Raw genomic sequence first — 26,089 nt, forward strand, 5'->3', positions numbered from 1 at the left:
CCCAAACTGCACGATGCTTTGGTGTAAAGAAATATCACCTATGGGCAGTAAAATTCAACTTTCTCCATCATTGGATTGCTAGCAGGATCCAGGCAGAATCCCCCTTTGCTCTCCCGTACTGCAGAGTGGGCTGAAAAGCTGCCTTTCCCTGAGCTGCTGAGTCCCAGCCGGTAGTCCTGTCATTTCAACCGGTTAAATAAATGTCTTTACCTAGCTGACGACAGCATCGGGTTTGGAAGAGTTCCAGGGCCTCCTTTGTGCTCGTAGGAAAACGTGGTGGCATTTCTAGGCGTGCTGTGTGTTCAGGGAGTTTGGTGCAGTGCAGCACGCTTGTGTAATAGCTCCGTGGCCATGCTCGGATCTGCTCATGGCTCCACTCGAGAGAGTGGGAAGCACTCACTCATTTATGTGCGAGGGGATGTGTGTGTATTATATGCATGCATACATTTGTGTGGGTGCCTGTTTACTTTTCTTTAAATCCCATTAACCAAATGTCAAGTACATCTGAGGTTACTTACTTAGCAGGGTTACTATTTCTGGTGTCCCATTTTTATTCAGGTCTTGGAAAATTCACTACATTTTTGCTGATACTTTGGAGTGCTCTTTTTCCAGGGTCTTTTTTTTTTTTTTTTTTTTTTTAATATACATAGGAAACCCTCCTAGTTTGTTTGTGAGTGGCTCTGGCACCAGGTACAAGGTCTGCTCCTGTGCTGCTGTCCAGCACCTTGCCTGAATCTAGACATTCTTCTGGTGCCAGAATAGAAGTCAGAATGAAGAAGATATTCGGTATTTCATAGACCAGTCTTCTTATTTTACAGTCGGAGGTGGATAAGAGAAATGACTTGTTCAAGGTCATTCATTTAAGACCTGGCTCTGCTGACTTTCAGTCCGATTCTTTTTCTGACATAACTGCATTGGCCTTTTCTAGAAGATTATGAGAAGTTGGTTGAATTTCCCCTGATATATCCTGTAAGTTTCTTTGGGGCCCTGGCTGTCACCCAACAGATCACTGAAGCTCCTTTAACTTCTCTTCAAAATTATAAGGTTGAATCAATACACTCAGATAAATTATACCTGTTCAGGTGTTTCTTAATGCTCATCATACTGATTTTCACATAGTAGGTACTCAATAAATGTTTATTGAATCAGTTTTGTCATCAGGATTGAATGACAAGTGGGAAAATGACTGAAGCTTTTTGTTATTGTTGTTAAATACAAATATTCCCAGTTGTTGACTTGGCATATTTGAAGCCCACCATCTGCCATCGGAGAGGATCTCGAGTGTCCTTCGGGAGAGATCTGGCTTGATTCAAGTGTTTGGAAAGGCTTTAACTAAAACACTCTTCTGAAGATTGTTCAGAAAAGGACATCCTTGAGCAGCCAGCCGTACATTTGTGCTGCTGGCCCAGACTTACTGGGCTTCTCTAGCACACACTGGATGGTTAAGAGGCTCTGTTCCGGGGTCAGTTCCAACCTCAGCTGTTTGTTCATTGTAAGATGCCTAGTGGGTTATTGAGCCTTTGTTAAGTTGCGGGTTACTCGTCTGCCAAACAGGGTGCTGTTGGGGCAGCCGTGTGCGAATGAATGGGAGCTGCATGGCCTGGTGCCTGAACCCAGCAGGCTCCTGGTAAATGCTCACTGATATTAGAGAGCTGCTCTGGGGATTAAGTGATGACCATCTGCATGAATTTAGCATATTACTCACATCCTTTGTGTCTCAGTTCCCTCATCTGTAAAATGGGGATGATAATGGGATTTGCCTCATTGAAGATTAAACGAATCAATACATGTACAATGCTTAGGACAATGCTTATCACCTACTGACATACATACACACATATTAAAAAATATCAGTGATTATTCTTGCTATATAGAGCATTTTGTACAATAATTAGTGCCTGATATTAACTCAATAAATAGTAGCTCTTCTTATTTTTTTAATCTGTTCTTTCCTTTTAGAAGAACTGGTCCATAAAACTAAGTGGTATCACTGTATCAACATTTCTGAATCTTGAACAGCATTTGTTTTTAGTGGGACAGGTTATAGGTCTGTATTTGTTACTCCCTCTTTAAGACAAAAAGAGAATGTGTTGGTGTATTAGCTTTCTATTATTGCTGTAACACATTACCACAAGCTTAGTTGTATAAAACAATGTAAGTTTAATATCTTACAAGTCAGTAGGTTGGAAGTCCTACTGACTAAGGTCTCATCTAGCTAAAATCAAGGAGGTGGTGGTCTGCATTCCTTCCCAGAGGTCACTCACGTGTTGGCAGGATTCAGTTCCATGTGGTTGTGGGAGCTGGGTCTTCGCTTGCTTGTTGGCTCTTAGTCGTGAGGTTGGAGATTCTTATAGATGGTGTTGTCTAAAGGCTCAGTGGGTGTGGTGGCTTGTGTGGGTTTTGTTTTTGTTTTTGTTTTTAAATTTTGTGGACTTGGGTTCTTGCAAAGTGAGGGCCTCTCTCCCTCCTTGCTTGGAGCTGGTTATATCTCACATCTAGCTGCAGAGTACCAGATGCCATTTTGTGCCGCCATTTCTCTGACCACAGCCAGGTTACATTCTCCACCTTATTTATTTATTTATTTATTTATTTATTTATTTATTTATTATTTTTTATTTTTTTAAAAAGTTTATTTATTACTGAGAGACAGAGAGATGCAGAGCATGAGCAGGGGAGGGGCCAAGAGATGAAGAGACGCAGAATCCGAAGCAGGCTCCAGGCTCCGAGCTGTCAGCACAGAGCCTGATGCAGGGCTTGAACTCACAAACCGCGAGATCGTGACCTGAGCTGAAGTCAGACGTTAACTGACTGAGCCACCCAGGCGCTCCACATTCTCCACTTTAAAGGACACATGTAATTAGATTGTGCCCACCTGGATCATACAAGCTATTCTCCTTTCCTCAAGGTCCTTAACCTTGATCCCATCTTCAAAGTCTTTTTTTGCAAAGTATGATAACATATGCATAAATTCCAAGGATTAGGATGTAGGCATCTTTGGGGTGGGGAGGCATTATTCTGGATACTACAGTTAAAACACATAAAAAAATAAAGAAGACCTCATTAATTGTGCAGAGTTCAAAGTAAGTATAGCATGAGCTCCAAATTTCATTGTTTAATACCTTGCCAGAAAACATGCTAATTTCTTTCTTCATTCTTTTGGTCTTATGGGCCCTTAGAGACACATTTATCTGATGCTTACTCTTTTAGAGACATTTCTAGCACATAGTCTAATTTCATAGAAGCTTCAGGTTTGTGGCATACTGTCTACTCTTGCCTTGTCAAAAGTCAACTATCCATCAGGAGCCCTTCTGCTTAAAGGTCAAGATCAAAGGTCATTGTTCCATCATGTCCTTTTTTGCAGTGCTCTGTTCAGCCTGTCTATTCCTTATTTCTCTTGAGCATTTAGGATTCTTCTCTGTCTTAGCTTCCATCATCTGTGTTCCCTCAGTTGTGACATGTTTTCCCTGGCAGTGGTCTATGTACACGTCTGGGTCTCCTGCTGCGCTCTGAGCACCTTCATCCCCAGGATGGTTCCTTAAACTCCTTTGTGTCCTTGGTGCCAAATACAGTGGCTGGCAGAAGGTAAGTAGGGAAAATGTGTGGGTCATATTCTGTGAGCTGGTTAGAAGAGTAGGATTTCTCTAATCTGTCACATAACCATTATCTATTGACCAAACACAGGATGCAAAACTTGGGACCAGAGGCAGAGACATTAATAGACACAGTTCTGGCACCCCAGGGGTCTGCAGCCTAATTTCTAAGGAAGCATCAAGTGATACATCTAACAAAATGAGTGGTATATTCCCATGAAGAGATGAATGCTAAGTGCTTTATTTGAGGGCAAGAGAAGCCATTGAAATGATTTAACTCTTATCTATGAAATGCTTTTCCAGAACTTCAAAATGGAAGCCAAATATTGTTTCAGGTCTTCTGTCTTCAATTTCAGAGTTATAACATGTTTTTTTCCTGTAATGTATGATGTATCATGGTCAGAGTAAATACTGGCAATATTAGGTGCCTCTATATGTACATCATTTCATCTGTTTACTTGAATATCATTTTTTTAAAATTTTTAAGCATTTATTTATTTTTGAGAAACAGAGAGAGAGCATGAGCAGGAAGGGGCAGAGAGAGAGAGGGAGACACAGAATACAAAGCAGGCTCCAGGCTCCGAGCTGTTAGCACAGAGCCCGATGCGGGGCTTGAACCCATGATCCATGAGATCATGACCTGAGCCAAAGTTGAACATTCAACCGACTGAGCCACCCAGGCACCCCGCTTACTTGAATATCTTAATATTGTCTGCAGTTGGCAATTTGAGTTCACCTGGTAGAGGTCACTCTTTTTAACATTAGTCCAAGGAGCATCAGTCTTGTAACTCAGGCAACAGAAGGGTTAGTTGAGAATGACTGATATCATATACAGAATGACTTATGTTTAGATTTCTAATTAGTTTCCCAAAACAAAACAAACATATTTATATAAAAAGTATAAGTAAGCCATTACAATTAATTAATTACAATGCAATTCTGGTATTAACACCAAATTTTCAGCCTTAGGGTGCATGTTTCTCTCTTGGTCCTGATATTGATATTTTCTTCAGAGTTATGGCCTGGCATTGTCTTTAATCTTCTGTTTCTGTCCTATACCATCTAAATTCAGTTGATTATTATTATATTTTTAAAAAGAGTCATTGCATTAATATCAGAAAATAATGGTTCTTAATGTTTCTCAGAGTTCAAAGTTCAAAGTCTTTAGAGCTCTATTTTCTATAGTTGAAGATATTTGTGTTATTACGCACATTTATTGAAATTCTGACATTTAAGACTATACTAAAGGTCAGGAAAAGTCAGCTAATAGCTTTTTTTTGTAAAAAAAATAACCCATAATCAAAACTCTAAGCTTTGTAAAAAGACATTATATCTGTCTGATATACCACATATATTTGAATGGTGGGTTGAATTTATACACAGTTTTTCTTCTTATACAGCTCATGACTTTCTAGGCTTACTTTTCTTACAAATAGATTTTGCATGCATGTTGTTTCAGTCACAGTTTCTTGTATAACAAATTACCTACAACTCCGCGACTTGAAAGAAGAATAAACATTTGTCATTTCACACAGGTTCTGTGGGTCAAGAGCTCAGGAGTGTCTTGGCTGGGTAGTAGTCGCTCAGGGTCTTTCGAGGGGTTGCAGTGGAGATATTGGCTGCAGATGCCGTGATCTGAAAGCTGACTGGGTCTGAAGAATCCTCTTTCAAGATGGCTCATGCATGTGGATGACAAGCTGGTGCTGGCCGTTGATAAGCCCTTCCTACCTTGACTTCTCAGGGCTGCCTTAGTGTCTTCCTGACACGATTGCTGGGTGTCCTCCGGAAAGAATGATCTACGAGTATAAGGCAGACCCTATAATTTCCTTCAGGACCTAGCCCCAGCCACACAGGTCTGCCCTATTAAAAATGGGAGGGAGCTTTAAAAGAATGAATATGCAGAGGCGAGATCACTGGGGTCCTCGTGGAGGCCAGCTGTCATACACTTATTCTTCTTTCTTATTCCCTAAGCCTATCTGGATGTGTAACTGCTGATTCTTCATCCTTAGAAAAAATAATTTCTATTTATTTAGGCTTAGGCTTGAATTGAGAACCCAGCTAAGGTAAACATCAGGAGTTAAGAGAACATAGGTTTAATGGTACTGGAGATAGTAGGACTGGATTCAGAATCAGAGTAGCAGCAGGAATCTGGGTCATGGAGATAAGTCCAGAAAAGAGTAGGTGTTGAACCAAGCACATCTCAGGGCAACTGCCTCCTTTGAGCAAGAGGATTTGTGGGGTTAGGTGAGAAGACAGGTCCTGGGGGGAATGGGTCCTGGAGAGGAGGGCAAGAGGTACACTTTGCTCTTTATCCCAGCGAAGATATTTAATCTAATTGTTTTCCCTGGTTTGTGCATGTGATGCTGGAGAACTGGGTTCAGTAGCACCTTGGCAAATAGAGTTTAACAACTTAAATGTTAGCATCAACAAAAAGCAAGTAGCTTTTGGGAGCTAAAGTGAAGCTGTGCTAATTCCAAAGTTACAGTGGTGGCGTCTCTCCATTTAACAAGGCAGTGAAGTTATACTAAATGTCTAAAATCTCTGTTGGAAAACGTGGTGCAATCTGCATAGCTATTTGAATCTGGTAAGTTATCATTTAGTGTTCTACCTACTGTGTAGTGTTTGATTTTTTGGTGACACTAAGTGCTGACATTTATTGCGTTTATAGCACACTCAGGTCATTATTGAGATTCATCCCAGCAACACAGCTATGAGATGTGTGGAGTCAATTTAGAAACGCAATGGGCTGTGGAGTCAATCAGGCTCAAGAAACAGTCTCGAGTCTACCACGTAGTGGCTCTGGGAGTTTGAGTGAGTTATTTGACCTCTCTAAGCCTCTATTTCCTCATCTGTAAAATTGGAATTGGGGATTTAAAGAATCTACCTCAAAGACTGTTGTGAGGATTTAGTAAGGCCGTACATGTAAAGCACTCAGTATGCCTGCTAGGAGACACTTACTAAATGTTAGCTCCTATTATTCATATAAATATCCTTCTTAAAATTCAATTCATTCACTTATTCAATAACTATTTATTGGCTTTTATCTGCCAGGTATGTTTTTGGATTCTGGGGAACACAAGTGAATTAAATGGCTGAGATCCCTATCCTTACGGTGTGGTGCTTAGAGCTATAAAGTAAGCATAAAAATATAAATATGAAGTATGTAAGATTGTGAAAAACTCTATAATGAAAATCAGAGAAGGATGAAAGCAAGTGCTATGTCTGGGGGGCGGGGGTTGGGGAATTCTATTTTATACACAATCGTCACAGACATCCTCAATGACATTTGCCCAGAGAGCTGAAAGAGTGAACGAAAGAGTTTGTGCAGGTATCTCGGAAGACATTCTAAGCAGAGAGAAGCAAGTGCAAAGGTCCTGAGGCAGAAGCATGCTTGGCACATTGGTAAACATAGAGGTCCGCTTCAGATGAAGCAGAGTAGGTAAATCAGTGGTGAGGATGATGTCAGAGAGGCAGCTGGTGATCAACTCATTTAGGGTTCTGTAGGTCATAGTGAAGAGTTTGCCTTTAAATCCTAGGGGGAAAGGAAGAAATTGGAGGATTTTAAATAAAGGAGTAACATGATCTGATCTACATTTTATAAGGATCACTCTAGCTGCTGTGTTGGAATAGACTGGGGGCCAGTGTTTAAATGTGATGTGTATTAATAAGATGGCTTAGGTACAAAATAATGGTTGCTTGAATGAGGGAGGTTTTGGTGGAAGGTGTAGAAAAGAGACCAGATTCTGGAAGTGTATTGAAAGTAGAGTTGACAGGAGTTGGGGAGAACTCAAGTTTTTTGTACTAAGCAACTGGAGGGATGGGGCTATTTACTGGGATGGGGAAGTTTATGGAAGGATTGCCTGGCGGCTGGGATCACCAGTGTGGTTTCAGACCTGCGTAGTTCGAAAAGCTTTTGGGAGACATTTAAGGGGAGGTGGTGAGTAGAATTGCGTCTCTGAGTCTGGAATTCAGGGGGCAGTGTTGGCGGGGGGGGCTTCTGTTTGGGGGTTGTAAGTAGCTGATTGAATTCACAGCTGGGGAATCTGTGTAGAAGGGGAAGAGGAAGGCAGTGAGGATGAGCCCATGTTTGTAAAACACACATTTGAGGAAGAGCCTCTGATAGGAATGAGAACTAAGAAAGCTGGATTCCTGAGGCCACATGGAGGAAAAGACAGAGATCAGTTATATTGAGGGCTGTTACATCAGGTGAGATGATGACTGAGAATTAACCATTAATATATCTGCAACATGGTGAGCCAGGCACTCCCTTAGATCTTCTGCAGAAAACAATGAAAAGTGCTAGATATCATATTTTCAAAGGTTTTTTAATTCTCTATGAGCTGGCAAGGAAGTAGAGGGTACTCCAGGAGAAAACTTGCAACGGCAATGCTCTTGAACAGGCACTATGAGAAAGGGTCTGGGATGTCAGTGGCAGGGTTTGTGTCAAAGGTTGGACATTTCAACAAAAGTAGCAGGAAGGAGGACAGGCTGTCTGGGCACATGTGCAGGTGGTTGGAAGACACGGTGGCGGGAACGTGTAGTCCTCTTCCCGATGGTTTCTCTGTGACATCACAAGTAAAGTCATTCGCTGAGGGGAAAGGTAGGGGGGAAGAGTGCCGGAATTTTGAGAAGAAAAGAAGTATGAAAGAATCTCCTGGGACTATTGTAAGATTGCACTAGCAACCCACTCGAGGTCAGCAGTCATGGGCTATAACGGGAGTGTGTTGGGGTAAGTGCATGTGTCTCTCCATTATGTGCAGCTCCACAGGCACAGGTGTGGAGAGGGTTTTGGCTCGAAAGTCAAAGCAAGAGGGGGTAAGGTAGGGAAGGGAAACTCTGACAACCCACTATGGAATCGAAGTGGGAAAGGCAAGGTGTCGGGCAGGAGGACGGAAGAGGGAAGCTTAGAAATCAGAGCCTTCCCTGTTTCCATTTGCCATTGACTCTAACCTACCTTCCCTATGAATTTCTATTTATCGCTGCCTCGCCCATTTCCTTGTGAGCCCCTGTCTCATTCTTTGATGTTTTCAATCTACTCTGTAGCAGTTTTCTTGTCCAAGGTAGGAAATCCATAACTGTCAATTGGACTGTGTTTTCATATTTTTCCTAGTCATTATATATCAGTTACATTATGTGAAATTTTATTGAGAATTCTTTTTGAAAAGCCAGCTCCATATAAATATGTATAAGGAACTATTCTGCTCCAAAGTGCTACTTTAGATTATAGATGTATCAGCATGGCTGAGGTAAATTAAACTTTTGACAACATGGTTATTTTGTCAATTAAGTAGATGGAAGAGACAAAATATTTCAATAAGGTATTTGGCTAGAACTGTTTGATTTGACCTGTGTACATTTAGTCAAAGTGACCTAATGCTTGCCAGTTTTCTATTTTATTTTGAGGAAAGCCTAGAAGATAAAAAAGGAAAGGCAGTCACCTTTTTCTTTTGACAATAATATATTGACAATGGTTATCAATTTGAAATTTTGTTACAGTTACATTATGTGTTTGTTACAGTTATGTGTTTATTACAGTTATGTGCTTATGTGTTTGCATGTGTGTGCACATTGGTAGGGGATTGGTGGAGTCAGGAGGAGAATATAGAATATAAAAGCTGTTACGTCAGAGTGATTGGCAAAGGATCTCTTAAAAAATATCCTGTATGTGACTATGGCCAGCATAAAAGACTAAAACTAAACTAAAAGTATTGTCTTGAGGTCTAGTACTATATAACTTTAGTTAACAAATATGTAACGTGTATCTTCGGGTGTGTGGTGCTGTACTAGGTGCTGGGGCTACGGCAATGGAAAACAGATAAAAAATAAAACTTTTATTATCATAAGGTTCAAAATCGAATGGGGCTGTGAGCTAGAATTGGTGTGGAGACAGAGTGGGCAGATTTTCGTGGCTGACCACACGTGGGAGATCAGGGCGGGAGGGTGATGGAAGATCATATGGAAGTTTTGATCCTGAGCAGATGATGCTGACTTCCCTCATTTAGGGAAAACAAGAGGACTACAGAGTCTGGGGAAAGATGCTGGTTTAGATGATGCATGCCATGCAGACACCTGTACGGAAGCATCCAGTGGCAATTAGGTGAGAAGGCAGAGAATATACATGCTGCTGCTGTAAGTTTAGGTGCAGGGAAGAAGGATGTCAGGAACCAACAAAGAAGCTTGGGGGGAGAGTTGAGTTATGAGCCAGGCTGTGAAGCGAAGGCTGCTCTTCGTTGCTGCATTTATAAAACAGCGCGGTCTCCTTTACGTGTATGATTCTGCTTTTGATTAAAAGTTTGTGTTTTCCTCACACGGCAGATTTGAAATTCTATGAGAATGTAGCAGGAGATAGACGTATGTTCTAAAGGTAGAATAGGTAACCTTAAGAATATCCGTTAATAAATTTTAATTTCAGGCACTTGAAAGATGGAATACCTAGGCAAACCGCAGTTTGGGGATCAGATTCGCGAGCTTTTAAAGTTTATTGGATTTTTGTGTTTGGCTTATGGATTCGTTTTCCCTTTGGTGTTCTACAATGTTATCGGGGGGTGCTCACATTGTGTGTTACTCTAGCACATGAGTTCTCAAAATCTGACCTCCCTCGGTCTTTGGGAGCTTCTGCTATGTTGCCCAGCTCATCTCATTGGCTTCTTTCCCTTTTGTGTTGTGCTTTGAGTCTCAAGGTTAATTCTTGTGGGAAGCAAAGAAGAGGAAAGAATTGAGGAACCTTGGCCTTCCTGCTGCTCTGCTTCCTGGAGAACCCCCTCCCCCACCCAGCGTCTTTACCACTCAGTTTCTGCTCCCCTGTCCATCCCCTCCTCTAAACTGGGAGAGACAGGAGGTCATGGGTTGAAGTCCAGAAAGCCTCAATAGTCTTTTTCCTGTTTGATTTTCCTCTTGATCTCTTGTCTACTTGCCTGCTGGTATTTATGGCAACAGTGCTCATAATGGAAATATAAAAAGTCCAACCGAACCTATGTGTGTGCTGAAAATCCTAACCTTTAAACTTGCACAATTCTTAATCCCAAGAAGCATTGATTTCTGGATGTTCGGCACTGCTTTATATTCCTAAGGGATAGTTCGCATCCATCTCAACTCCTCAATTTCTTTCTCAACTGTATTCTTACAAATGCCCTATTTTTAAAATTACTCCTCTGAAGCATATTCCAGACAGGACCACACTAATTTTTAATATATACTTGGTGAATAGCTGAATTTGAAAATAACCATTTAATTCCATTCTTTGTGTCCTTAGGGCATCTTGCTGTTCTTTTACTTAGAAAATTCTAACCCCTTGGTACTATTCAACTTTGATCAGAATGAGTTTTCTACTGACGTAGGAAGAAACAGCTTTGTCACCATCGTTGAAAAGATGGATTCTGTTGGGAAAGGTAAAGTATGTCTTAGTGATCTTGTTCTCAGCACGATATGAGAAACAGATTCACATCCAGTGTCATCATCTGGTGCAGAATTTATCATCTAGAAGCCAAGAGAGAAGCATGTCACATTTAATCAGTACTCTGCTCGACTCTTAACTTAGAGGTCTTTGAAAACAGACTCACTTAGAGGAAATGATATTGTTTTCCCAGACACTGAATTTATATTAAAAAAATAAGCTTCTTTTTTCTTGGGGATTTTGTCTTTAGTTTTCCCTTGGCACTTTTACATCATTCCCCTAAGAAGGCGCTTTAACGACTGTGCTTCTTAGAGCAGCACAGCATAATTAGGCAATTGCCCTTGTGTCTAGAGTCCACGGGTGGGAGGGGGGGAAGGTGACAGAATTGTGCAATGGGCTCATTATAAAACAGTGCAAAATAAAAACCTGAACTTACCAGTTAAAGGAAAGCTGAAAATGTGCTGTAAAATATTAAGGCATAAAAGATGAAAGTAAAAATCATCTTCAGTAGAATGGCTTGGATAGTCAGTTGGGATCAGTAGTAATTGGTTAATTGAAAAGATAAGTTAATGAAAAAAGCAATAAAACAGGGCAATTATTAAAAATGATACACATGTGCCTTCAACATTTCACTTTATGTTAATGCTCATTCACCAGTACTTTGACCCCCATGGGGTTTCTTTGATTATGGTTGAACTGATTTGAGTTCTTGTAGAAATCACACCCATGATCTCTGATTTCTAATTTTGGTGTCTTTAAGTGGAGCAGAACTTGAAGGATGTAAGCAATCTGAGTGCAGAATCTTTCTTGATTTTCATGACATTTTCTTCCAATCTTTTATGGTACAAGAACACCCATATTCAAAGGAGTATTTTTAGCCATTTGCCTTTATCAAGTTTTTTCAAATCATTCAATCTATTTTTTTTTCACAGAAATAGCAACTCTCTCTTTTGCAATTATGCTTGTGATTTCAAAAATAATTAAATTACATAATTAGAATAACAAGGCCAACTTGCATAAATAAAATGGGGGGCCTATAAGGGGGGGAGCAGATATCCATTGCATGGGCAGTCTGTGAGGGCATCCTGGCTGCACGGGCAGCTTCCCATGGCTCCCATCACATTCCTCTGTGAAGCAGAAGAAATACAAAAATAGTTGCTTACTTGAATTATTCTGATCCACAGATATCAGTTGAATTGAAGGAGAGACTTTTTTATTTTTAAGAAAACTTTTATTTCAGAATAGTTTTAGATTTACAGAAGAGTCACAAAGATAATACAGGGGGTTCCCCATACCCTCGTTTTCCCTATTAGAATCTCATCAATGTGGTACCTTTGTGACAATTAATTAATATTGATACATTATTATTAATACAAGTCTGTATTTTATTAGGATATTATTAGTTTTTACCTATGGTTCTTTTTCTGTAATTGGATCCCATCCAGGATACCACATCACATTTGCTAATCATGTCCCCTCAGACTTGTCTACACTGGGGCAGTTTGGGAAACTTTCCTCATTTTTGATAACCTTGACAGTTTTGAGGGACACTGGTCAAATGTTTTGTAGCGTGTTCCTTAATTTGGGTTTATCTGACATTTTCCTCATGTTTAGCCTAGGATTATGGATTTTGGGGAGGAAGGTTTCAGATGTAAGATGTCATTTTCATCACATCGTATGCAGGGTACCTATCAATACTTACCAATATGAAGTAATGCTGTCAATGTTGACCTTCATCACCTGGCCCAGTTAGTAGTCAGACTTCTCTCCATTGCCTCTGGTGACTGTTATACTCAGATGGTTTACCATATTGAAATGGGAATATGTGCAGTAGTTAAGTTCTTTCATCCATGTTCTCCTCATGATAGAATTAGACAGTTTGGCCTCTTGATGAGGATTTTGTGACTAGCCAAAGAAATACACTTAATGTCAGCACTCCTGACATCTCAGCACTCCTACTGAATTCCCATTTTGCTGTCTTGTTTTACATTTCTTGAGCTTTAGTATTAGTATCTGACTGAAGGAAACACAGGCTCCAAGGCTGTTTTTGGCATTGGTTTGGAAGGAAAATGGCGTGCCACGGTCACACACTTGTGCTTCTGCAGTTGTATGCTTCAGGGTTCTAAGCTTGAGACTAAATTTACCATTCCTTTGTTCAGTTTTGTTTCATCCTGTGGTTAGAATTTATGGCAGTTAAACATTTTTCTGCTCTTGAGTGCTTTTAGCAAAAATGTACTTGATAATCACCTTGCAGCATATCAGTGGATGACCAGGTCAACTAATCATTGACCTGGCAACTAATCACTGCCCTATTTGCAGACCAAATAATTCCAATATGGTGTAGGGAGATGGAAAATAATTCCGGTATGGTGTAGGGAAAAGGTTTGTGCCATCAACCTAAGCCACAAACCACAATGGCTCATATCTCATACTTCGTAGAAGTCATACAAAACCTGAGAATAAATCTTTTAATAAGGAATCAGACTCTTACACTATGTCAATCTTTTGGAAACATTTTAATATAGAACACAAAGAGATCTCTAAAACCCAGAGACCATCTGTTGCCTTTGTGGGCCTGGAGATATCATGAGGATATTACACAGACTTCCTTTTACTGAAATTTTTGTGATAAGAATGTGAAAACATTTCATTTTAGAAATGACACTCATTTACCTTATTTATGCAATAATCGTTTCCTAACCCTCAGTAAAGAACAAAAAGCATAGTCCCAACAGTTTAAACTTAACACCTACGTTGTCTATAGGCAGATGAGGTCGAGGCCAATTCTTTATAGGTTTTCTCTTCTATAACCCCAAAGGACTTTCTTTTTCAATCACATCTTGGCTGAATATGGAACTCAATCATCTGTTGCCCCAATATCTACATCGTATAGACAGCCCCAGTGTGAACTTAACCTTAAACCGCTGAATGAGTGAATGGCTTACTGCCCAATCAGGCATCATTTTTCCGTTTCTACGTTGTTTTGGTTCTGTGCCCCTCACTAGGATATTTGCTTCTGCTGACGTGGTAGTGACACATCTGGGGAGAAATAGCATGCACCGTAAAAACATGTTACGAAGGGAAATCCTAAGGCCTGGGTTTTACAGATCCCTGTGGCACATCTAATTCTCTGTCCCTGGGCATGATCCTAACCTTTGACTCCCAGTTTCCTGCGAGAGGAGGAAAAGGCAGTTATAGCTGCCTTGCCCCTACCTCCAGAAAGGTGGTTTCAGGATCCAGTGCATGGTAATTGTGCGAACGGGTTATAAGCCACGTTGGGCTGGACAGTCAAAGGAAAAGAATGAATGAAGTCTGCATAGGGGTGAGGAAAGCCTACAGGAATCCTTCCTACCTATACCATGACTAGTTATCCCAGTGCAGTATGTGGTGAAGATTTATGCTATGAAAACAATGAATCAGAAGGACAGATTGAATTAGTCGATACTCTCAAGGACATCTCCAGGCCCAAAGCTTAGATGACAAATGCACTTTAGTGGCATCAGAGTCCCTGAGTAGTGTAATTAGTTGCTTAACAAAAGCCTGATGACAATAATCATGATGACTAGGAACCTACTATAGTAAACGAAAGTTGGAAAACATGATTTTTAGGATTCTTCCTTGTTTTAAAATTCTACAGATGGCCAACTTAAAATAATCGAACCAATGACCTAAACAGAAGTAATCTGTAGACCCATGGGGGAGAAACAAATAAAAAATGATATATTAAAATACTTTTAATAATATGTATTCACATTTAAAAAAATTCCACTTTCAAGATGGGAATAGGAACACAGAGCTCCCTATGCACGAGATGCAGTCGTAAGAGCCCCCCTAGCTCATCAGTCCTCACCGAAGCCTTATGAGGACAAGGGGACTGAGGCACAGAGGGAGGGAGTAACTACACTGAATAAAACAACTGGTTTGGGGAGCCAGCACTTGGACAAAGGTAGTCGATATAATAAATATGAAACAAAAATTAATTTGGGAAGATGTCACTAATTGATGCAAGGAACAGAAGTAGCCGAACAATTAGAAAAACACTGGAAATAAAAAGAGGAATGGCTAACATGGTAACTACCCAAATGTCCAAACACAAATGAGAAAGTACGAGACAAGGGGACACCATGGTGTTCAAGGACTGTCTTTGAAATTAACATTTGGAATGTACTTATTTTTAAAGTTGCTATTAGATAATTCATAGCCAATATTTAGGGATTTTTTAGATAAGGCAGTTCTAATAGTTACCCAAATTGTATTCAGGAATAGGTAGGGTTTTTTGTTTTGTTTTTGTTTGTTTGTTTTTTAAATCTGCCTCTGAAGAAAGACCAGTTGAAAACAAAAATTAAGCAGTGGAGAAAAGGGCTGCTATTTTAAGAAAATCAGTTATTAAAAATTAATAGGAAATGTATTTGATTATATTAAGTAGATATGCTTTCTCATTGACTTCAGTAATTTTTTTTAAGTTTATTGTGTGTGTGTGTGTGTGAGAGAGAGAGAGAGAGAGAGAGAGACAGAGAGACAGAGAGAGAGAGAGACAGACAGAGGGAGAGACAGAGAGGAGAATGAGCAGTGGAGTGTCAGAGAGGGAAGAAGAGGATCCCAAACAGGGGCTCGAACCCACAAACCGTGAGATCATGACCTGAGCCAAAATCAAGAGTCAGATGCCTAACTGACTGAGCCACCCAGGCGCCCCTGACTTTAGCACTTGAATTGTACCAGATCATTCATAAATGAATTCTACGGTTTTGACTAAAGAAACCACTGGTATTACAATTACGCAAAAAATGCTATGTTCCATTTGTTAACAATGTTTTTCTAGCATTTGTGGATGTTGACTGTTGATTTTTTTCAGATTTCAAGTTTCTACTTCTACCTCTGTCTCCTTGAATACTCACGCGAAATTGCTGTACCTATGACAGGTTGCATGATGTTTTCCCCCCTCTGTGCACTCAATTTGTGTATTATTGTATCATATGACATTTTGAATCAAGCGCTGCTAGTACCAAGCTGCTCTCAGCAGCTGATGCCAAAAATATTCATTATAACCCTTCTCAGCATGCAAGTGAGGGCACTTCAAATCCCAGAGACGGAACTTTCAGCGATTGTGCTTCTCTTTCTTTTGCATATTATACAGCAAAAAGGATGCAAAACGAAATGAGGCTTGTTAGAAAAGAATGCCTTGGTAAAATATTGTAAAGCATGCAGTTCGTGGTTCATGAAAGTCACGTGAAATTCAGCAGCACATTATAGATACCACCCCAGAGGCCTTGTGCCCCTTCTCTTCTCTTGCCTCAAGTGGCATTTTTCTTCAGTGTTTGATTTCATTCAGGTGCCAGCCATTTACACCCCTGGAAGTAAGCAGTCCCCTTCCCGGAGAATCATGATATGATACGCGCACGTACATTTGCTTTTGCTCTGGCCCTTTATGGGAAGAGGCCAGTCAGGATGAATTTAGTCCTTGCGGTAGTAACAAGGCGCATGGAAGGCATGGAAGGTTCCCTTCTCCAAAGGAGGACAATTAAAAAAACAAATTCAATAAGTAAGTTTTGTCATTTTCTAATATTAAGAGTGCTGAGCCTGCAAACGTCAGCAAGTTTCTTATACATTAATTCATTGTACAAAGTGAATGCCAAAGACTCAGTAGCCAGCTGACAGGATGCCAGAAAATGTCACAGCAGAGAAGAGGGAGCCTTCTGAAGTCGTTTTGAACACCTGACCTCCCACCTGCAGCGTTTTCTGGAGGAAGAAACATGGAGCCTGTTGACAGGGGTTTGTGGATGGAAAAGTGGGGTTGGCAGGGGACAGCAATGTGTGGATTCTTTTCCTATTGCCTGAAAAACTGCCTCTCTTATTTGCTGACCCTGGAAAGACCATGAGCAAAGGGCTGGCCCTGGGCAAAGGTCATTTTCATCTCAGCCTGATGAGTACAATCCATGTGCCGCTGATGTCTGTGACTCCTGCTCAAAGCGCTGTGAGCTCAATCTCCCAGAGAGGGCCAAAGTCACACGTGTCCTCCAAAGAAACCAGAGCTGTTGCTGTGGTCTGCTGTGTTCCTAAGAGATGCCAGAACCACACTGGGTTTTCACTGTGGTCTTGCACTCTACCTGCCCTGCCATTCATTGTATTGGTTGACTCCATGCTTTAAAAAAATGTGTTCTTATAGAGATGTTTCTTATCCTGCTGAGTCTCAAGCCACTGCTGTAGCTACAGTGATATCTTCTATCTGGTGTATGTTTTGCTAACTTTTTTTTTAATGTTTATTTATTTTTGAGAGGGAGAGACAGAGTGTGAGTTGAGGAGGGACAGAGAAAGAGAAGGAGACCCAGAATGTGAAACAGGATCCAGGCTCCGAGCCGTCAGCACAGAGCCTGATGCAGGTCTCGAGCTCAGGAACAGCGAGATCATGACCTAGGCTGAAGTCTCAACCAGCTGAGCCACCCAGGAGTCCCTGTTTTGCTAACTTTTGTTTTGGAAATCACAAAGTCTTACCCACGCCTTAAAGGAAAAGCTCAGAATTCTTGTCTATTGAGTACTTAGCATGTAGTTGACACTGTAGTGAATACTCTATATATGAAAACCCAGAACAAGCTGATGTGCTAATCCTTAAAAAAAAATAGTAATATGATCTTACCTGTGGAAGTGGTTTAGGATACTGATCTCACATTTTCCTGTTACATTTGAAATTCTGGAAGATAATAGGGTGAAAGATTTACCCTCGAGAAGAATAATATGTTTGAATCTTCTGCTTTGAAAACACATAGAAATTTCCATATTTATTTTGCTCTGGAGCATATAGTAGGAAATGTTTGGCAGGTAAAATTTGACTTCTTTTAAACTCCCTTAGTTGTTGTCAGTTAATTTGAACTCATGGAAAACAGACCTTTTATTAACAACAGCACAGCCCCACAAAATGTAGAGCCATTAGTGGAATATTATCAAGCCATTTTCAAAACACCTATCCATGAATCTCTGGTGTGACAAAAGGCTTAAAAAAGCCAGGAAGGCTAGTTTAGTATTGAGCACTGATTCATGCGAACTCATGAGACGCAAGCCCAAAGAACAAGTTTTACACCAGGTATGGCCAGCTGGTCAGTCTGCAGTGGTTGGGATTGGGTGACCCGGGGTCACAAGCCAGGCTGGCTCTAAATCAGATAACCGTAGAGTCAGCATTAATGTGCTGAGTCATTGCAGCGACTCTGAAGCATTTTTCTCCTCTTTCAAGCGCTTCCATGTTGTGGCCAGAGAAGCCCGAGTGGACAGCAGGAGGGGTGGCCGATCATGGTGGTCAGAACCAGAGCGAGGGGGCGGACACCTGCTTGGGAACGTGAATCCTTCCAGGAGCACTGTAGCCATCGGCTTCTGAGTGCTGTCTTTTTTTGCCAGCCTCATTCTTTAGGATCCCACTATATTCACATTAGGTTCTTGAAATTTTGGCCTCAGTTTCTCCAGCGTAGATTAATGTCATGTGCAGCCCCTTAGCTTGTGGTTGATAATTATCTTGTGTTAGAAAGTTTTATTTATCAATCCATCTATTTTAATTTATATTTATATATTTTGGTGAACAGATAACAGATTCTGGAGACAGAGAACTAATAAACTCCACTAGGTTTCTCTTAGCAACACCATGCAAACTTCCCCACTTTTCTCCCAGACCTTCTGTATTTAGGGCTCTCAGTGGAACACAGAAGAACTTGCTAGCATATTCAGAAGGTTCAGAAGGTTTCTCTGCTATGAAGAAAAGATCAAGCCCAGTGTATAAAATGCCCTGAAATTTATAAATTTCAAAAGAAGAAAAATGCCTAGTTTACCTTTTAAATGATAGTTCACATAAGAATGTAGGGAATTCATAAGGCTATTTTGAGTTAGTGAGTCGGTAAGTACTTTCCCATAGTTTGTAGCCAAAAAGTTAGAGAATCTGTATCAATCACCTTTTTTAGCAAGAGCATATGTTTTTTCTGCTTTTAGAATCAGACCCAAGAAAACATGCAGCTTACTAAAAAATAATACTGTGCAATTTCAACCCTCTCTTTGTTTTGATTTTTAAAAATTTTTATGTAAGGGGTGCCTGGGTGGCTTGGTCGGTTGAGTGTCTGACTTCAGCTCAGGTCCTAGTCTCGGGGTCCATGAGTTTGAACCCTGTGTCGGGCTCTGTGCTGACAGCTCAGAGCCTGGAGCCTGCTTCAGATTCTGTGTCTCCCTCTCTCTCTGCCCCTCCTCTGCTCATGCTCTACATCTCTCTCTCTCTCTCAAAAAAAAAAAAAAGTTAAAATTTTTTTTCCTGTGAGCACTTGCTTCTGCAGCACATTTACTAAAATTGTAACAATTTGAGAAGATTAGCATGGCCCAAGGATGACAGGCAAAATTTTTATGTGAAAGCGGTACAGAGTGGAAAAGAATGATGTTGTTTTCTAGAATGTTATTGGTTAGATGACTTCTATTTGATTTCTGCAACAGTATACGTTCCACTAAAGGACAATTACCAACTATATAGGTCTGGATTGGCCCACCGAGCAGTACTCACTGGCAGGGTGGCTTTCTGCCACTGCTAGGTTGACTCTAGGGCTGGTGACAACTGTATAGGGTAGAGCAATGATGTGATTTAAAGGGAGGATGGGGAGGGACAAGGCAGTGAAACTGCTAGGGAAGGGTGACGTGGCCTTGGACCTAGCTCAAGGTTGTCCCCTATCACTCACTCCAGATGTAAGTTCACGACCACAGCCAAGACTTGCGTATGCAGAGAAACACGGTGCTGTGTTCGGGTTGGATTCAGGGACAGCACTAGAATTTAATGGGAAAATTGGTAGCTGGCACAAAACCAAAGTTAATTGGGTCCAGAGAGCCAAAGATGAGCTGTTGCTCTGGACCTCAGGGTTGGGGAGTCCTGCGTCCAGAGGCTGGGCTGGTAGGGGAGCAGGTGTGGTGGTGTTAGTACCATGCCATGGGGATGACCTTGGCACTTACGGGCACTGCAACAGGAAAAGAGAATTGCCAAATTCAGACTATAGGGAAAAATGTCCAAGGGGACACACTTATAAAAATGAGAAGACACCACCCATTCACATATATGAAATGAAAGAAATATATTTTACTCCGTCAATAAGCAAAAAGTGGTCGCTACAGTGTGAGGAGGTGACTATTTACAAGTTAGATAATACTTTTCTTCCGAGGGTTTTGAAGTACTTTTGATTCTCTAAATGTTATTGTGGGGGGGGGGCGGGGTGCCTGGGTGGCTCAATCAGTTAACTGCTGACTCTTGATTTCAGCTTAGGTCATGATCTCTTAGTTTGTGAGCTCAAGCCCCGTGTTGGGCTGACAGTGCAGGGCCTGCCTGGGATTCTCTCTTTCCCTCTTTCTGCTCCTCCCCCACTCACTCTCTCTGTCTCTCTCTCAAAATAAATAAGTAAACTTTAAAAAATGTTATTATGGTGTAGTAAAAAAAAAGGAAGTAGGGGCGCCTGGGTGGCTCGGTTGGTTAAGCCACCGACTTCGGCTCAGGTCATGATCTCACAGTCTGTGAGTTCGAGCCCCGCGTCAGGCTCTGTGCTGACAGCTCGGAGCCTGGAGCCTGCTTCAGATTCTGTGTCTCCCTCTCTCTCTGCCCCTCCCCTGCTCATGCTCTGTCTCTCTCTCTCTCTGTCAAAAATAAATTAAAAAAACATTAAAAAAAATCTTATATAAAAAAGGAAGTAAATATCTTGGTCTGCATTTAGAATTAATACAAAACTGAATCAGTGTGAATTCAGCTTTGGACTTCGAATCGGTTTTCCTCTTAATTACTGAGAATATGAAGATACGTGAGACTATCACTGTCCTATTTATGGCAGATTGTTTTCGTGAGTTTGCAACACACTATATTTTTCAGGCTAACATGAACACAGACTACTTTCTCAGTTTTTCATGATTGTGATTGAAGGAAATTAAAAAGCTAGATAAAACAAAATTATTGTTTCAAAGTGGTATGGAAAAAAAATAAAATGCCGAGGTAATGTACTAGAGCCTTTGAATTTTTAGATTCGTAGACAGATTCAACTTGAAAGAGTACTTTATCCTTTGATGCAAATGTTTTTTTTTTATCATCCATCCTCAAAAGAAAGATTTTGGTTCGTTTGTGTAACTTCAAAAGATTCTCTCTTATTCACTGATCAAACAATTACTGAGTGCTACAGTGTGCCAGGCACTGTGCCTGATGCTTGGCATAGAGGATGATTAAAGCGAGTTTCAAGCATGCTTGAGCAGTGGAAAGACAGAGGGAAAAAAGTAGAACTTCTAGCAAGCAAAGAATTATTCTCTCAGAGATAAAATTTTTTTGAGGGGGGCGAGTGGTCTAATGGGGGAAGTAAAAAGACTAATATTTTATGCATAGTAACAATAATTTTAGAAGTGTCTCATTTTTAAAATCCTATTTGGTGTATTTTTGTGTCATCTTGTCCGTTTGTATTAAAAAGTAAGAGCATTCTTAAAATTAAGCGTTCAGTATTAGACATGTGATCAACTCATATCTCTTCTCATTATAGAGATATAAATTGTTATGTGACTTGCCCTATAGTTCTGGTCTGAAATTTAAATAAATAAGGTAAAAAAGTATTTGAGGAGGAGAAGAATAAAAAGGACATGGCATCAGTAGAGATGTTTTCACAAAGAATTACCAAAAAAGGTACATGCCTACCTTTTAAACAGTTCCTATGGAACAGATTTGCTCATTGTGATTATATCCCAAATAATGTCATATGATAAGGTGGCTTGGATATCTAGGCTGCAATGACATTTAACTTCACAGTCTCAGTGTAATGCCAGAAAGAATACATGCAAACATGCAGCATACATATGCAACGTTTTCAAAAAGGTCAAAGCAAACCCAGAATATATTGATGCAAAGGGACTTGGTAGTCTTGAGTTACAAGCCTTCTTTCTAATTGCTATCACCATGAAAACTCAAATTTATGAACTGTTGTCAGCTATGTGTCAGAGACAGAGAAGACCAACTAGGACCAAAACATATGCCGTGTGTCCTCCCTGGCGTGAAAGAAGGAAGAAAGTGTTTGCCTTCTTTAGAAATGAATCCCTGGGGTAGTGTTTGTAGCATGGGTTCTGTGCAATTAAACAAAGCAGTTGAGGCACTTCATATTGTTAACTGTTATTCACTTAAAATAACAAATACTAGATTGCAATAATAGTATTTGTTGTTAATTCCACAATTTCTGACTCAACAGCAAAGGAATTAATCAATCAAGATTTATTGGGCACTTTTTGTGGACCACACATGAATGGGTTGATGGAAAAAGCAGGGTAACACATAAATTATGCTTTCCATTGATATGTTCATTTAACAAATGCCCATTAGGCATTTTGTACAAGCTATCCACACAAATGAGCATTATGAGTCAGTCATAGAGGTAAGTAATCCTAAATGGTCTTTGGCCACAGAGATTTGCCAGGCGAGATGCTCATGCAGAAAAACAAAACATTTCAATGAAATACGTGACTGTGTGCAATATGCAGATAATAAATATTGTGGCTATTTCCTCCTTTAAAAGGAAAAGAGGGATTTTATGGAAGAAGAGTAACTTGATCAGATTCTGTGTGATGGGGATACTTTGAGGAGCAGGGAATTTCTTTCGAGGTGGACAGATGAGCAATAGTGGAGAAAATGGAACAGCTCATTCTTAAAATTGAGGGGAGGAAATGCTCATCATGCAGTCAGAAGAGAGGATATAGACATGTTTGGTTAGGAGATACACAGTGATTGTCTAGGATCCTTAGCCCCTTAAAGTAAAACATCCCCAAGTGAGTTTACTAAATACCATCTATAAGGTTGGAGCCTGCCCTAAACAATGAGACCAATTTTGCCCTCAGTCAGAGAATGTTCTAAGAATCTTTAAGCCATGGCTCAGAGACATACAGTCTAGTTTTTTGTTTGTTTGTTTGTTTTTTGTTTTCCTTCTGCTGCTGCTTTGCTGTTGAACCCTGGTCCATGAAGCATTCCCTCTCCTTGATCCTTCAACCGACTCCCTACCTTGGATCATGGTTCTGCAACTACCATTGTTTGCTTTGAAGCCTCTACCTTGGCTTCATGCCCTGAGATACTGGCTGTTGTAACTCTGGGCAAATTACTTACCCTCTCTGTGCTTCCATTTTATCATTTGTAAGTGGGAATAACAATAGTTCCTACCTCATTGGGAGTTGTAAGTGTTAAGAACATTTAGAACAGTGCCTGGAACTTACTAAGCACTATGAAAGTACAAAAAATTATCAAAGTATTATTTTGGCTTATGTATGTATGTACATATGTTTATTTTATTTAGAGAGAGAGAGAGAGAGAGAGAGTGCCAGAGAGAGAGGGAGAGAAAGATTCCCAAGCAGGTTCCATGTTGTCAGTACAGAGCCTGCTACGGGGCTGAAACTCATGAACCATGAGATTATGACCTGAACAGAAACCAAGAGTTGATGCTTAACTGATTGAGCCACCCAGGCGCCCCTTGGCTGGTCTGTAAGGTTCTGGCTTATCTATTCCCTGACTAAACACAGGCCTAAAAGAGTGGAGAGTTTATGAAGAAGATCCTTAGAGATGTTGGAATATAGTGTACTCTCAGTCTAATAACAAAATAGAGAAAAACTCTGTGCAAAGATGGTGCGATATTAATTCTTAGTGTAACTTTCCAAGTTATTCAGAAACCAAGTTTATTATTGATCTGATAAAAATATGAACAAGCATTTATCACACCAATCATTAGCTCACCCTGCTTCTGGAAATACACATGTGTAAAGAATTCCAACAAAAGTTACTTTTCTAGATTTTTTATCATCTCTAGAAAAACAGCTACCATGAATGTATTTCATATAACACAATCTGGAAATTCTTCTTAATGAAGTAGTGAAATAGCCCTTGAAGCAACATTCACAACCAAAAGAATGGTTTTATTCTGTGTACCAAGAACATTCATCAAATCACTAAAGAGACTATTACAGGGCTATGAATATTATTCTTTGCTCTATGAAAAATTTTATCTGACATCAGGAGGATACAAGTTTGTAGCTGTCATTTCTTCTTTTTTTAATATTAAAAATTTTTTTAGTGTTTATTTATTTTTGAGAGAGAGACACACAGAGTATGAGCGGGGGGAGGGACAGAAAGAAGCGAGTCACATATTCCGAAGCAGGCTCCAGGCTCTGAGCTGACAGCAGAGAGCCCGATGCAGGGCTTGAGCTCACTGACCGTAAGATCATGACCTGAGCTGCAGTCGGATGCTCAACCAGGTGAACCACCCAGGTGCCCCTGTAGCTGTCATTTCTAAATGAATAAACAAGTCCAATTATATGGTCATCCAGGATTTATTCTTTCTTTTTTTCTTTCTTTTATGCCTTTGGTGACTCTCCTTTGCCTTGTTAAAATTTATTTATTTTTGAGAGAGAGAGAGAGAGTGCACACAAACGGGAGAAGTAGAGAGAGGGAGACAGAGAATCCCAAGCAGGCTCTGTGTGGTCAGTACTCATCCCAACAAGTGCCCTGTTTAATGCCTATCACCCATTTAGCCCATCCCCCCACCTACATCCCCTCCAGCAACCCTCAGTTTGTTCTCTGTATTTAAGAGTCTCTTTGGTTTGCCTCCCTCTCTGTTTTTATCTTATTTTTCCTTTCCTTCCCCTATGTTCATCTGGTTTTTTAAATTATGAATATCATTTTAAAAATGGAGCACCTTATGAGGACTTGTGTATGTAGAATGCATTTTGAGAACTGAAATTTTAGGAACCACAACTTTGGGAAGCTCTTAGTGGCTGAGCTTAAGATAAATGTTGAGGGTAGAACATTGAGAGTAGAGTGGGTATGAGGAAGTTTTGGTCTACAGAGCCATTCTATTAAACATATTGTTAGGGAGCACCAAGTGTAGTGGAGATAAAGATATATTTTTCTAGAAGGAAAGGGAAATCAATTATTGTTACAGTTGCTCAGTTAATTATGATATTATAATTAAGATAGATGAAATAATTTCTAAATAAGACATGGTCCTACAATCCAGAAATTGCACTACTAGGTATTTACTCAAAGAATACAAAAATACTAATTCAAAGGTACACTTGCACCCCCATGTTTGTAAGAGCATTATCTACAATAGCTGAACTATGGAAACAGCCCAAATGTCCATCAACTGATGAATGGATAAAGAAGATGTGGTATATATACACAATGGAATGTTACTCAGCCATAAAAAAGAATAAAATCTTGCCATTTGCAAAGACATGGATGGAGCTAGAGTATAGTATGCTAAGCAAAATAAGTCAGTCAGAGAAAGACAAATACCATATGATTTCACTCATATGTGAAATTTAAGAAACAAAACAAATGAGAAAAAGGGGGGAGAGGGAAGGAGAGAAACCAAGAAACAGACTGCTAACTATAAAGAAGGAACTGGACTTGGCTAGCCAGCCCCCATAACTGCATAAGTTACCAGAATGGAGGGGGTGAGGGGAGGGGTTACATGGGTGATAAGGATTACGGAGAGCACTTGTGATGAGCGCCAGGGGGTGTTGACGTGCTGAATCACTATATTGTACACCTGAAACTAATATTACATTGTACGTTAACTAAATGGAATTTAAATGCAAATTTAAAAAACAGAGGTGGCTCAGATGGTTGCTTAAGTGATGACTTATAATGAGATAGGGACAAGTGGGGCAGCAAGATTGGAATCTTTGGCATCTTCTTAATTCACATATGGGTGGAGTTTATCCATTATTATATGGCTAGTGGAAGATACTGTTTTTGCCTTGCAAATATCTGATTTTGTTTCCTTGGTATAGCTGTGAGATGCACCTGCTTGGAGGAAGGCTAAATCCTGGCAGGGTGTCTCTTGTTGTCTCCATTGGTCCAGACATGGAGATACTGAGTTATCTGATGAGATACCTAGAGGGACCTGTGCAGCATGCTTTTGGGAAGTAGAGATTGGAAGTAGAGGTTAGGATCTGGGAGAGATGAGATATCTGGAGAGGTATTCAGTGACAGGTGAAGCATGGCATGCTTATGGAGTAAGCAAACAGAATGCAGGACCGGATCTGGAAACACAAAGCATTTCAGTGGAGGAAGAAGAACTACATAATGACTGAGAAGTTA

The 26,089-nt window shown here is 40.3% G+C and overlaps 1 protein-coding gene and 1 pseudogene across 3 annotated transcripts in view; both read left to right on the forward strand.

Moving 5' to 3' along the window:
• FGF14 (fibroblast growth factor 14) overlaps nt 1-26,089 on the forward strand; it is a 624,162-nt gene that overhangs the window by 98,603 nt on the left and 499,470 nt on the right. The gene's annotated exons all lie outside the window — the stretch shown is intronic.
• On the forward strand, nt 19,272-19,367 carry LOC132682589 (U6 spliceosomal RNA; annotated as a pseudogene).

This window comes from Panthera onca, chromosome A1, assembly GCF_046562875.1.
Source record: "Panthera onca isolate mPanOnc1 chromosome A1, mPanOnc1 haplotype 2, whole genome shotgun sequence".
Lineage (NCBI taxonomy): Eukaryota > Metazoa > Chordata > Mammalia > Carnivora > Felidae > Panthera > Panthera onca.